Source organism: Rhincodon typus, chromosome 3, assembly GCF_021869965.1.
Source record: "Rhincodon typus isolate 14 chromosome 3, sRhiTyp1.1, whole genome shotgun sequence".
NCBI lineage: Eukaryota > Metazoa > Chordata > Chondrichthyes > Orectolobiformes > Rhincodontidae > Rhincodon > Rhincodon typus.
Window position 1 is genome coordinate 40,389,844 of NC_063334.1, and position 12,319 is coordinate 40,402,162.

At 42.1% G+C, this 12,319-nt stretch overlaps 1 protein-coding gene across 5 annotated transcripts in view; it reads right to left on the reverse strand.

The window, feature by feature from the left end:
* The window catches only part of LOC109939107 (receptor-type tyrosine-protein phosphatase delta), a 542,862-nt gene that overhangs the window by 177,380 nt on the left and 353,163 nt on the right, over window positions 1–12,319 (reverse strand). The window lies entirely within an intron of this gene.

Consider the following 12,319-nt stretch of genomic DNA (forward strand, 5'->3'; position numbering starts at 1 on the left):
CAATTCAGCAGAATACATATCATGATTATTACTGTAGTTTTACAGCTGTTTTGTTTGGAGCCGAAGCAATAGATTTTCATACTGAAGGTGATTAGTGTCAGAGCAGAGACTAGACTAAATTCATACATTTATCAGTCCCTGTCAGTGTAAAGAACTGCCAGGTCAGGGTAAAGCTACCTTTACCCATTTTTAACAAGTTGTTTAACAGCAACCCTTTTGTAACATTCCCATTTCACCTGACAATTATCCTGTCAGATAATCTTAGTTTAATGTCAGAAGTATAGGCTATTTTTTGACAATCAAATTCATACCATTGAGAATATTTAACTTCTATTTCCCTTACTTTACTTAAAGATAGTAAACAGTGAAAACTTTACTACTATCAGTCCCTGTTTGAATTGCAGGCTCCCCGAGGTGAAATGATAATGTCATCCCTCACTACACCACTTACTGTCCAATTCTTTTACAAATTAAGATATACAAACTATTGGCACATTGGTTTTGAAACAGATGACACTCACTGGTTGCTGATTAATTCTTCTGTCGCCAAGAACTTAAAAGGTTTCAATTTTGTTTACTGTGCATGTGTCTTAGTGGGCCAGAGAGAATTTTAAAAAAAACTATGACTCTAATTTGCAAACGCTTAATCTGCTGTAGAATAAATATAAAAACATTATGTTATACAATTCCACTAATGAAATCTTTGAGTATTGCACACAAGGATTCCAAATCAAGGTTATTCTTCATGCACAGTATGGTTGGAGTTAGGAGGGATAATTTGATGAAATCCAGGCAGTGTCTTAATGAAAGGTACAGTGTCCTTGAATTTCCAGAATGTGTATTTTATGAGTTGATATTCTCACTTTCGGCTCAGCAGCAAAGCAAATTTCAATTTGAGAAACAGAGATTTTTGGATCACACTGGTTTCTAAATAACACCAGCTGAAGGGCAGGGAGACGCAAGACTGACACAGTTTATCATTCATAATAGTAGGAGGGTGTAATTGCACGTGATACTTTAAATCTGCAATTTTGATGACAACAGTGGACTTTGGAATTGAAACATAAAAACGAGACAGTAAGTACATAGGCATATAAGGTTGTTATATTACGTTGAAAACAATTTAGTACACACTGGGGCACAATAAGTTTTTGAAAAAAAGAATAAAGCAGCAACAGGTCCTAACTTCGACTGCTGCCAGCATTCCAATGCCGATTAAACTACAAGCACAAACCCTATCCTGAAGGGAGTCTCAACAACTAGAGATGGCGGCAGATAGGATGCTTCAGCCAGAGCTTGTCAGCTACTTGCAATTTATTTTCTCTCTTGATTTTTCATTTCTTCACTCCCGGCCTCAGTGTGGACCCGGTGAGGTATCCTCTTGGCCCAGTCTGGTCTATGGTGGTCTCTCGGCCCAGGTCTCTCAGCAGCGCATGGTAGTATCTTGGCGCAGCATCTTGGTGGCCCATGGTTGTCTCTCTGACCGGCATGGCGGTGCCTCAGCCCAGTTTCCTGATAGCTGGTGGGGTGGTCTCTTGGCCCGGCGTGGCAGTATCTCAGCATGTAAGTGGGTCCTATCCGGACGCGTTCCAGAGGCAGCAGGTGAAGGTTGGGGAGGTTGCAGATTCAGCGGCAGCAGCAGCAGCGGCGATGGAGTTGCAGCCCAACACGGGAAGAGCGAGAGGTGAAGGAGGTTCCCCAGTACCTGCAGCAGTGTCGAGAACAGGCAACTGTGGTCTCCCGGCGAGTGACCTAAGGTGGACGACTCAAAGACTGTCGAACTTTTTCCTTTATTTTTCTAGTTTATATTAAGAAGGCTTTAATGTTGATATTACCTTTCGTTAATTTTGCTACTTATTCTATGAAGATAATGCTTAACTTTTTTTAGCTTTGTTTCTTTTGCTTCTTTTACGAAGTTTTTTGTACCTTTGTGCCTAAGATGGCGCATGTATGACAGCATTATACACTTATCACTGGCCTTCTGCACTTCAGTGAACGTGACAATAAAATCTAAATCTGAATCTAACAACAAAAATGGAGCTTTTTAAAATCAGGATGAGTAATTATAGCCAAAGGGTTACGTGCAAAATAACTCTCATAAAGTGACCAAACAACATGTAGTACAAATTTTCAAGTGATCATTTCAGTTGAACAGTTTAACTCAAATAATAGACCCTCATAACAACCTGGAAAATGTTCAGAACACTGGAGGCAGAAATCAAGTTGCAATGCAAGATGTCCGTCGTTTTCATTTCTTCTATCTATGCCCTGAGCAAAAGGCATCATTAGAGATAAATTTCCTCGAGTATTTGAGTTACCTAGTTTGATTTTAATCTTATGATTGAATTCAGGCATGTATTGAGTTCATTTTCTTACAGTTACATTTACATGTTGGTGGTGTGAAGATACTAATTTAGGAACGTACAGGACTGAAAAAGACTCAACCTCTCAGAGGAATGTTGCACTGACAGCCAGGTTTCTGGTACTGAGACTGGCTCTAATATAACAAGGGGTACATCAGGTTCCAAGCAATTGATTTTGATAGGGGACTCTCCAGTCAGAGGGACAGACAGATGTTTCTGTGCCCAACAGCAAGAAATCAGAATGGTGCATTGCCTCATTGGTGTCAGGATAAAGGATATCTCCAAGAGTGTGCAGAACATTCTGAAAGGGGAGAAGGACCAGCAGGAGGTCATTGTACACACTGGAACTAATGACATGGGAAGAGAAAAGGATGAGATTCTTAGGAGAGAATATAGGAAGTTAGGCAGGAATTTGAAAAAGAGCTCCTCGAGGGTAGTAATATTTGCATTACTCCTAGTGAGGGTAGGAATAGGAGGATGGAGCAGATGAACACGTGGCTGAGGAGCTGGTGCAGGGGAGGAGGATTCACACCTTTGGATCATCGGAATCTCTGCATAAGAAGGATGGATTGCGACTGAATTGCAAGGGGACTAATAAACTGATGGTGAGATTTGTTACAGCTGCTCGGGAGGATTCAAACTAGTGGTGGTGGGGTCATGGAAGTGTGGGGCCCAGGGAAACCGTGAGGAAAGAGATCAGTCTGAGACTTGTTCAGTTGGGAAAAGGTACAAGTCAAACAGTCAGAGCAGGCAGGAACAAAGCAGAGAACGAGGTAGGGCTGATAAAATAAACTGCATTTATTTCATTGCAAGAGACAAAACAGGTAAGGCAGATGGTCTCAGGGCATGGTTGGGAACATGGAACTGGAGTTCATAGCAATTACAGAGACATGGCTCAGGTTTGGATAGGACTGACATCTTAATGTTCCAGTGTATCGATGACATAGGAAGGATAGAAAGGGGAGGGGGGGGTCAAGACAGGATGGGGACTGGCCATTTTGATTAGGGATAACATTACGACTGTATTTAGGGAGGATATTCCTGGGAATATGTTCAGGGAAGTTATTTGGGTGGAACTGAGAAATAAGAAAGGAGTGATCACCTTATGGTCATTGCTTATAGATAATCCCCCTAAACCCTGAACAGTCAGTAAGAAATTAAGAAACAAATCTGTAAGGAGATCTCAGTTATCTGTAAGAATAATACGGTGGTTATAGTAGGGGATTTTAACTTTCCAAACATAGAATGGGACTGCCATAGTATCATAGCCTTGAATGGAGAGGACTTTGTTAAGCATGTACAAGAAAATTTTCCAATTCAGTATGTGCGTGTACCTGCTAGAGAAGGTGCAAAACTTGACCTACTCTTGGGAAATAAGACAGAGATTGACTGAGGTGTTGGTAGGGGAGCACTTTGGGGCCAGCGACCATAATTCTATCAGTTTTAAAAATGTGATGGAAAAGGATAGACAGGATCGAAACGTTAAAGTTCTAAATTGGAGGAAGGCCAATTTTGACTGTATTAGGCAAAAAACTTTCAAAGGTTGAGTGGGGGTGGATGATTGCAGGTAAAGAGATGGTTGGAAAATGAGACACTTTCAAAAAAGAAATAATGAGACTTGAGGGGCCGTATGTTCCTGTGAGGGTGAAGGGCAAGGCTGGTAGGCGTAGGGAATGCTGGATGACTGAGAAATTGAGGTTTTAGCCGAGAAAAAGAGGAAGCACATGTCAGGTATAAACGACAGAGATCGAGTGAATCCTTAGAACAGTATAAAGGCAAAAGAAGTATACTTAAGAGAGAAATCAGGAGGGCAAAAAGGGGATATCAGATAGCTTTGACAAATAGGGTTAAAGAGAATCCAAAGGGATTTTATAAATAAATTGAGGGCAATAGGGTAACTAGAGAGAACAATAGGGCCCCTTGAAGATCAAGGCTGCCAGGTGTGGAACCGCAGGAGAAGAGGGAGATACTAAATGAGCATTTTGCATCAGTGTTTACAGTGGAGAAGGATGTGGAAGATAGAGAACGTGGTGAAACAGAAAGTGAATTCTTGAAAAATGTCCATTTTACAGAGCAGGAGTTGTTGAACGTCTTGTACATAGATATACATATACATGGATAAATCCCAAGAACCTGATCAGGTGTATCCTAGAACTCCTTTGGAAGTTGGGGAAGTTATTGCTGGCCCCTTGCTGAGATATTTGTATCATCAATAACCACAGGTGAGGTGCTGGAAGACTGAAGGTTGGCTAACATGGTGCCACTATTTAAGAAAGGTGGTAAGGAAAAGCCAGGGAACTATAGACTGGTCAGCCTGACATTGTTGGTGGGCAACTGTTGGAGGGAATCCTCAGGGGCAGGTTTTACATGCATTTGGAAAGGCAAAGACTGATTAGGGATAGTCAACATGGCTTTGTGCATGGGAAATCAACTTACTGAGACACGATTGAGTGTATTGAAGAAGTAACGAATAGGATTGATATGGGCAGAGTGGTGGATGCGATCTATATGGACTTCAGTAAGACATTCAACAAGGTTCCCCATGATAGACAGGTTAGCAAGGTTAGATTATATGGAATACAGGGAGAACTAGCTATTTGGATACTGAACTGGCTTGAAGATAGAAGACAGAGGGTGGTAGTGGAGGGTTGCTTTTTAGACTGGAGGCCTGTGACCAGTGGTGTGCCACAAGGATCGGTGCTGGGTCCACTGCATTTTGTCATTTATATAAATGGTTTGGTTGTGAACATAGGAGTTATGCTTGCTAAGTTTGCAGATGACTCCAAAATTGGAGGTGCAGTGGACAGCGAAGAAGCTTACCTCAGAGATGGGCCAATGGGCCGAGGAGTGGCAGATGGAGTTTATTTTAGATAAATGTGAGGTGCTGCATGTGGAAAGGCAAATCAGGATAGGATTTATATATTATACTTATACACTTAATGGTAAGATCCTGGGGAGTGTTGGTGAACAAAGAGATCTTGGAGTGCAGGTTCACAGTTCCTTGAAAGTGGAGTCATAGGTTGATAGGACAGTGAAGAAAGCATGTCGTACCCTTGGCTTTATTGGTTAGTGTATTGAGGATAGAAGTTGGGAGGTCATGTTGCGGCTGTACAGGACTTTGGTTTGGTCACTTTTGGAGTACTGCGCACAATTCTGGTGTCCCTGCTAAAGGAAGGATGTTGTGAAACTTGGAAGGGTTCAGAAAAGACTTATAGGGATGTTGCCACAGTTGGAGGATTTAACTATAGGGAGAGGCTGAACAGTCTGGGTCTATTTTTCCTGGAGTGTTAGACGCTGAGGGGTGACCTTAAACTGGTTTATAAAATCATGAGGGGCATGGAAAGGGTAAATAGACTACTTGTTATATTTATTAGTGAAAATCTAACCCTCTTCTAAAACCTCCCTCCACACACACACAAAATGGTGTTAGATAAGGAGATTAAAAGGTACTGAGGAGACAGTTCAGTGGCACCAGTCCTCACTATTCAATGGGGTATTTTTTTAATTCCAAAGTTCTTTAGTTTTCTCAGCTTTTCTCTTGGGTTATTTCATTTCTTCACACTAGGCACAGAGTGGCTGGTTCATAAATGATTAGGTCACTGATTTATTGGGTCAAAGCAACATCTTATAGCAAGCTGTAGGACAAGACAACAGGCTTTCCTGAGCCTTTAGGTATTTTTAATGCAGAGAATGAGTCATTCTACCCCTTCCAGAGGTTCCAGGGCTTCTAAATGTAGTTTCATTCACACCCGGGAAGCCAAACTAGAGGGCATAGGTTTAATGTGAGAGGGGCAAGATTTAAAAGGGACTCAAGGGCAACTTTTACACACAGAGGGTGGTGCACGTATGGAATGAGCTGCGAGAGGAAATGGTGGAGGCTGGTACAATTACAGCATTTAAAAGGCATCTGGATGGCTTTATGAATAGGAAGAGTTTAGAGGGATATGGACCAAATGCTGGCAAATGGGACCAGATTTATCTAGGATATCTGGTTGGCATGTATGAGTTGAACCGAAGGGTCTGTTTTGACGCTGTCCATCTTTATGACTCTAAGACTGTAAACAATTTAACAGGACCTAAATGCTTCTGAATCAGTTCGCCCTGTAAACGTGAACCCAAATACTATTAACCATGGTTCCTATTCTTGGCAAATGCAAACCACCATTGCTTATATTGTAAAGATCACATCTTTTTAATTTACTTTGGATTGTACACTGAATTGGGAAAAGGGCTGTCTTACAGCAAAGGACTGATGAAGAAACTGCTGCACATTTAAAAAGCAAGTTATGACACACATTGTGGGTGATGATTACATTGTGGCTTTGCAAGCAGTGGCAGGTCATGTAAGTGGGATTTAGCTAGCAACAGGTTGTTGATTGCTCACAATTCCACAAATAAGTCATGAATGCCAATGGTCGTCAGCCTGATAATAACTCCTGATTGGTTCCCAGATAGCTGAAGAGTTTGTGGGTGTGAATGAAACTACATTTAGAAGCCCTAGAACCTCTGGAAGGGGTGGTATGACTCATTCTCTGCATTAAAAATACCTAAAGCCTCAGGAAAGCCAGTTGTCTTGTCCTATAGCTTGCTATAAGATGTTGTTTTGACCCAATAAATCAATGACCTAATCATTTATGAACCCAAGGGAAAAGCTTAGGAAACTAAAAGACTTGAGTTAAAATAAATACCCCATTGAATAGTGAGGATTGGTGCCACAGAACTTTCTCCTCAATAGCTTTTCCTCTCCATACCTAACACCATTTCTTATTTTGTCTGTCTATTCGTACGTGTGTGTGTGTCTTTAGAAGACGGTTAAATTTTCAACTAATAAACAATAAACAGTGCACAACTGTTTACCTGTGGATAGAATGTATTTATTTTTATAACAAACAGCGGGTCTTATTAAGTACAGAAACCCAGTCTGTTGTTTTCTAATAATTGGAGTCTAAGTCAAACAGTTAGGTAAACTGGAGACTTTACATAGTTTGTTAAAATTTTTAATTTGAGTATTGACTCAAAAACAGTGGGGCTCAATTTCCAATGCACTACGCAATGAGGTCGAGCAACATTGCTTGGCTATTTACTCTTCCTTAACTCCTTTCTCTTCATCATTCAGTTTGCTTGGCAGGTATTTCAGGCTCTGTTTCATATTTCAGTCTTTTTTTGCCTCAAGACTAACATATCAAAAATCCAAAATGTAAATGTTATCAGATTTAGGTCAGGATCAAAACACGGAATAATAAATACGGTGCTATCGACAGACTGATTTAGATCTGAATATTGGTTTGCTCCTGATTAATTCTAAATAATGTAGGACACTTGTATTTTCTTTTGTCCTCATTTTAATGTGGAGCAATGGAACATTTGGCTTTGCCAATATTAGGACGAATGACTGCCTTAACACCAACACTGTTTGCACAGTGGTACATTTACTGTTGTGATTTCAGTTATCAGAAATCAATATAGCAATCCCAATCTATGATGCAGAGTTGTGGGTATTCTTGTGCCCGAGCACGTTCCCATAATGGGCCATATTAAAAACGACCCCTCAAAAGCATTTATGTCAACTCCTATCAAATTCCGATTCTCACACTGCAAGTTAAATGTCCTTGCAATGGTTAAAAGGGGTTTGTCTGAACTCAGCACAGAGTTCTAAATTCTTTGGGTTTCTCTTCTGTGCAATTCATGCCCTGCTCCCTCTCCCATTGAGAAAAGTTATATTTATCAAAAATGGGGGTAGACTGTTGTGTAGACTGTCTATATCTGGGTACCACCTGTCACCCTTATAGATCTACAATCTTCCCAACTCCACAAACATTCATCTGTTAACACTTTCTCTCCATGGATGCTGCCTAACCTGTTGACTGCAGCATTCTCTGCTTTTACTTTGGAGATGTTTTCTTTGATATTACCTAAGATATTACATATTGAGAAACATTTGGCAAAGGTTCCACTTTGTGAAATGTTCACCTAAAAAACCAGGACTCCTCACCTTGCTGCAGAAATGACAGCAAAAGATAAGCTTAATAAAGACAGTGATGGGCTGCAGACCGTTTCCCCATGAACTTGACATAAGGACTTGCTGAATTTGCATTCTAAATGTTAAATGTAGTGCAAGGTAAGATACTCATTAACACGAGGCCCAATATTCTACACCATCCCCAAGGTTCATCCCACATGCAACTAACCCCGTTCTATAAGGAAAATAAAAATTTTCTACAAAGATTCTCCCACAGACCTTCCTTTCCTGCTAACTGTGATAATAAAATCTTAGCCAACATTCTGGCTTCATGCCCAAACAATTTGATCACTAAATTAAATCACCAAGATCAGATTGGGCTTATCTACGGAAAGTATTCTGTCAACAACATTCATGGTAATTGTACTCACAGTGCATTTGTGGCTGGGAGTTCTACCAGTATGTGCTCCTAATGAGCAAAAGATTTTGAACAAAGCTGAATGAGTCTATTTCAGTGGCCATTTTAATAAAGCTGGGGTTTGTCAATACCATTATCAAACCATTATTTCGTTTATGGTCAGTCCCCAAGTTCTTTGACGTCTGTAGCAGCACAGCTTCACTGTCGAGAAGGACACAAAGCTGTACTTTATTACTAATTTATACTCCCCTAAAGAATAAGCCTTCAGCCATCAGTAAACATCAGTGACAATATCCATTTGATGCTGCTGGCATTTCAATAGCAAGCAGGCAATAGACTGTTGTATAAATCTGAAACTTGGCCCAATTTTACAACCTGCTCAAGAATTCAAGAAATCAGCTTTCATTCGTTTGGTATGAAGAGGGACATTCTCAAAGCCTTTAATAAGGAACACATTGATAATGTCACCTTGAATGCTACCAAAAAGAACCCTTATCGTGGGGTATAAATTATTGAAATAATTACTTTCGGAAAAATGCATAGACACTTAGAATCTACACAGTGTGGAAACAGGCCAGTCAGTCCATCAAGTCCACACGAACCCTCCGAAGAGTATCCCACCCAGACCCATAGCCATAACCTATTCCTGTAACCCTGCATATCCAATGGCTAACACACCTAACCTACACATCCCTGAACATTATGGGTAATTTAGCGTGACCAATCCACCTAACTTGTACATCTTTGGACTGTGGGAGGAAACCGAAGCACCCAGCAGAAACTCATGCGGACGTGGGGAGAACGTGCAAACTCCACGTAGACAGTTGCCCAAGAGAGGAACTGAACCCGGGCTGCTGGCACTGTGAGGCAGCAGTGTTAACCACTAAGCCACCGTGCTGCCCTAAACTGTTTTTAGACGCATTCTTGGTCACTTCAATCTGTTGGGTGTACAAAATCTGTACCTGTATAAATACACACAGGTTAGACCTTGTGGAGAGGCCTGACAGACTGCAGATGTGCCAAAATGTGCCACTATTCTGTGGCCTTACCCCTGACATCTAACTTCCTTCATACCAAAATGCCTCTGAGATCTCTGTACTGCTCCAATTTTGGCATCCAGCTCATCGCCAATCAACTGCACTATCAAATTGGGCTTTGGAATTTCTCCTTGAATTGCTCCATCTCCTTTCAGTAGCTCCATAACACCAAGCCCTTTGCTCAAATTTCTGGCCATCTATCCTCTCCTATGTTTCACAGTGTCAAATTCTGGTTCAGATGTCTCCTCTTGCGTAATTAAATGCTGCATGGGGACAAAGGTAGCTTGCATCATGCAGAAAATTTTGCAAAGGTGCAAAAATTTCAAGTAATAATGGAGATGGATAGAAAGGGAAAGTGGGCAGGGGGTGTGAAGAGAGCAAGGGATGGAGGAAGGAAAGAGGGGATGGTTGGGGGACAGTGAGGGTGAGAGGGAGAAAGGAGAGGGGCAGATGGGATCGACAGGTGATGAGAGAAGGAGGGAGGAGGAAAATGAAGGGAAATGGAGAGGGAAGGAGACAGAAGTGGATATAGAGGGACAGAGAGGAAAGGGCGTGGGGAGAGAGAGAAGGGGAGAGGAGAGGAGGGAAAAAAAGATGGGAAACAGAGGGAGAGCTTGAAATTTTAGTTCTTTTCACGACTGAAATCCCAAAGCATTTTACAGAGATTGAAGTATTTTTGAAGTGTCATAGAGTCATAGATGTCTACAACATAAAAAAGGTCCTTTGGCCTATCATGTCGATGCTGGTCAGGAACAATCACCTAACTATTCAAATCTTATTTTTCTGCACTTGGACAATAGACTTCTATGCCTTGGCTTTGCAAGTGTATACCGAACTACTTCTTAAATGTTATGTGAGTTTCAGCCTCTACTACCTGAAAAGGCAGTGAGTTCCAGATTATCACCAGCCTCCGGGTGAAGAAGCTTTTCCTCAAATTTTCACTAAATCTCCAGCCTTTACCTTAAATCTATGGCCCCAGTCACTGATCTCTCCATCAAAGGGAAAAGGTCCCCCCTGTGTACGCCAAAATATATCTCAATCAGTCAACCTTTCAGCCTCCTCTGTTCCAAGAAAACAATCCTAGTCTATCCAATCACTCTTCATAAGTAAAACTCTGCAGCCCAGGCAACATCCTTGTAATGACTTCTATATCCTCAGCAGTGCTAGCACATCTCTCCTAAAATATGGATTCCAGAACTAAACATCAAACTCTAGCAGTGGCCTAACCAATTATTTATACAGTTCCCGCATAATCTCCCTGCTCTTAAATTCTATTCCATCGCTTATAAAGGCAAGTATCCCAGATGCCTTCTGAACCACTTTATTCACCTGTCCTGCTACTTTAAGGGATCAGTAAACATGTACACCAAAGTCGCTCTGATCCTTGGTGCTTCCCAGACTCTCTGATGTGGGAAATGCAGCAGACAATTTAGACAAAGCAAGATCCTTCAAACTGCAATGCTTTGCAAAAGAAAACTTCATTTGGAGGCATGATTTGACAGTTCAGTGATTGAAAAATGAGTGGCCTTGTTTGTCATTCATAATTGGCAGCTTGTCCGGATGTGATAGGAGGAAGAATCAAGGTCGCAGGAGACTAACACACACACAAAATGACAGTCCCAGCTCTGTGGTCTGTATTAGTTACAGATTTCTTTTAAAGATAAATTGTACATGGATTATGGCAGGAGGAACTTCTTTGTATAAAGTGCTGTGAAAAATTTGGAAAACTCACTCCCAAAAATGCTGCAGAAGCTAAGTCATTTGAAATTTGCAGTGTTGAGACTAATAGACTTTTTGACAGGAAAGGATACAAGAGCAGATACAATTAAAAAACTGAGGAAACAAGCACCAGTGTCTGAATGACCTACCCCTACTCCTACATTCCTCCTCCAGTCCCCTCCAGCCCCACCTCACCGGGCACTTTTCCCTGCAACCGCAGGAAGTGCTACACCTGCCCCTATATCTCCCCCCTCACCCCCATCCCAGGCCCCAAGAAGACTTTCCACATCAAGCAGATGTTCACCTGCACATCTGCTAATGTGGTATATACTGCATCCGCTGTTCCCGTTGTGGCCTTCTCTACATCAGGGAAACCAAGCGGAGGCTTGGGGACCGCTTTGCAGAACACCTACGGTCAGTTCGCACTAAACAACTGCACCTCCCCGTCGCGAACCAATTCAACTCCCCCTCCCATTCCGCAGACGATATGTCCATCCTGGGCCTCCTGCAGTGCCACAACAATGCCACCCGAAGGTTGCAGGAACAGCAACTCACATTCCACTTGGGAACCTGCAGCCCAATGTTATCAATGTGGACTTCACAACCTTCAAAATCTCCCCTCCCCTACCGCATCCCAAAACCAGCCCAGCTCGTCCCCGCCTCCCTAACCTGTCCTTCCTCCCACCTATCCCCTCCTCCCACCTCAAGCCCAACCCCCATCTCCTACCTACTAACCTCATCCCGCCCCCTTGACCTGTCCGTCCTCCCTGGACTGACCTATCTCCTCCCTACCTCCCCACCTACACTCACCTTTACTGGCTCC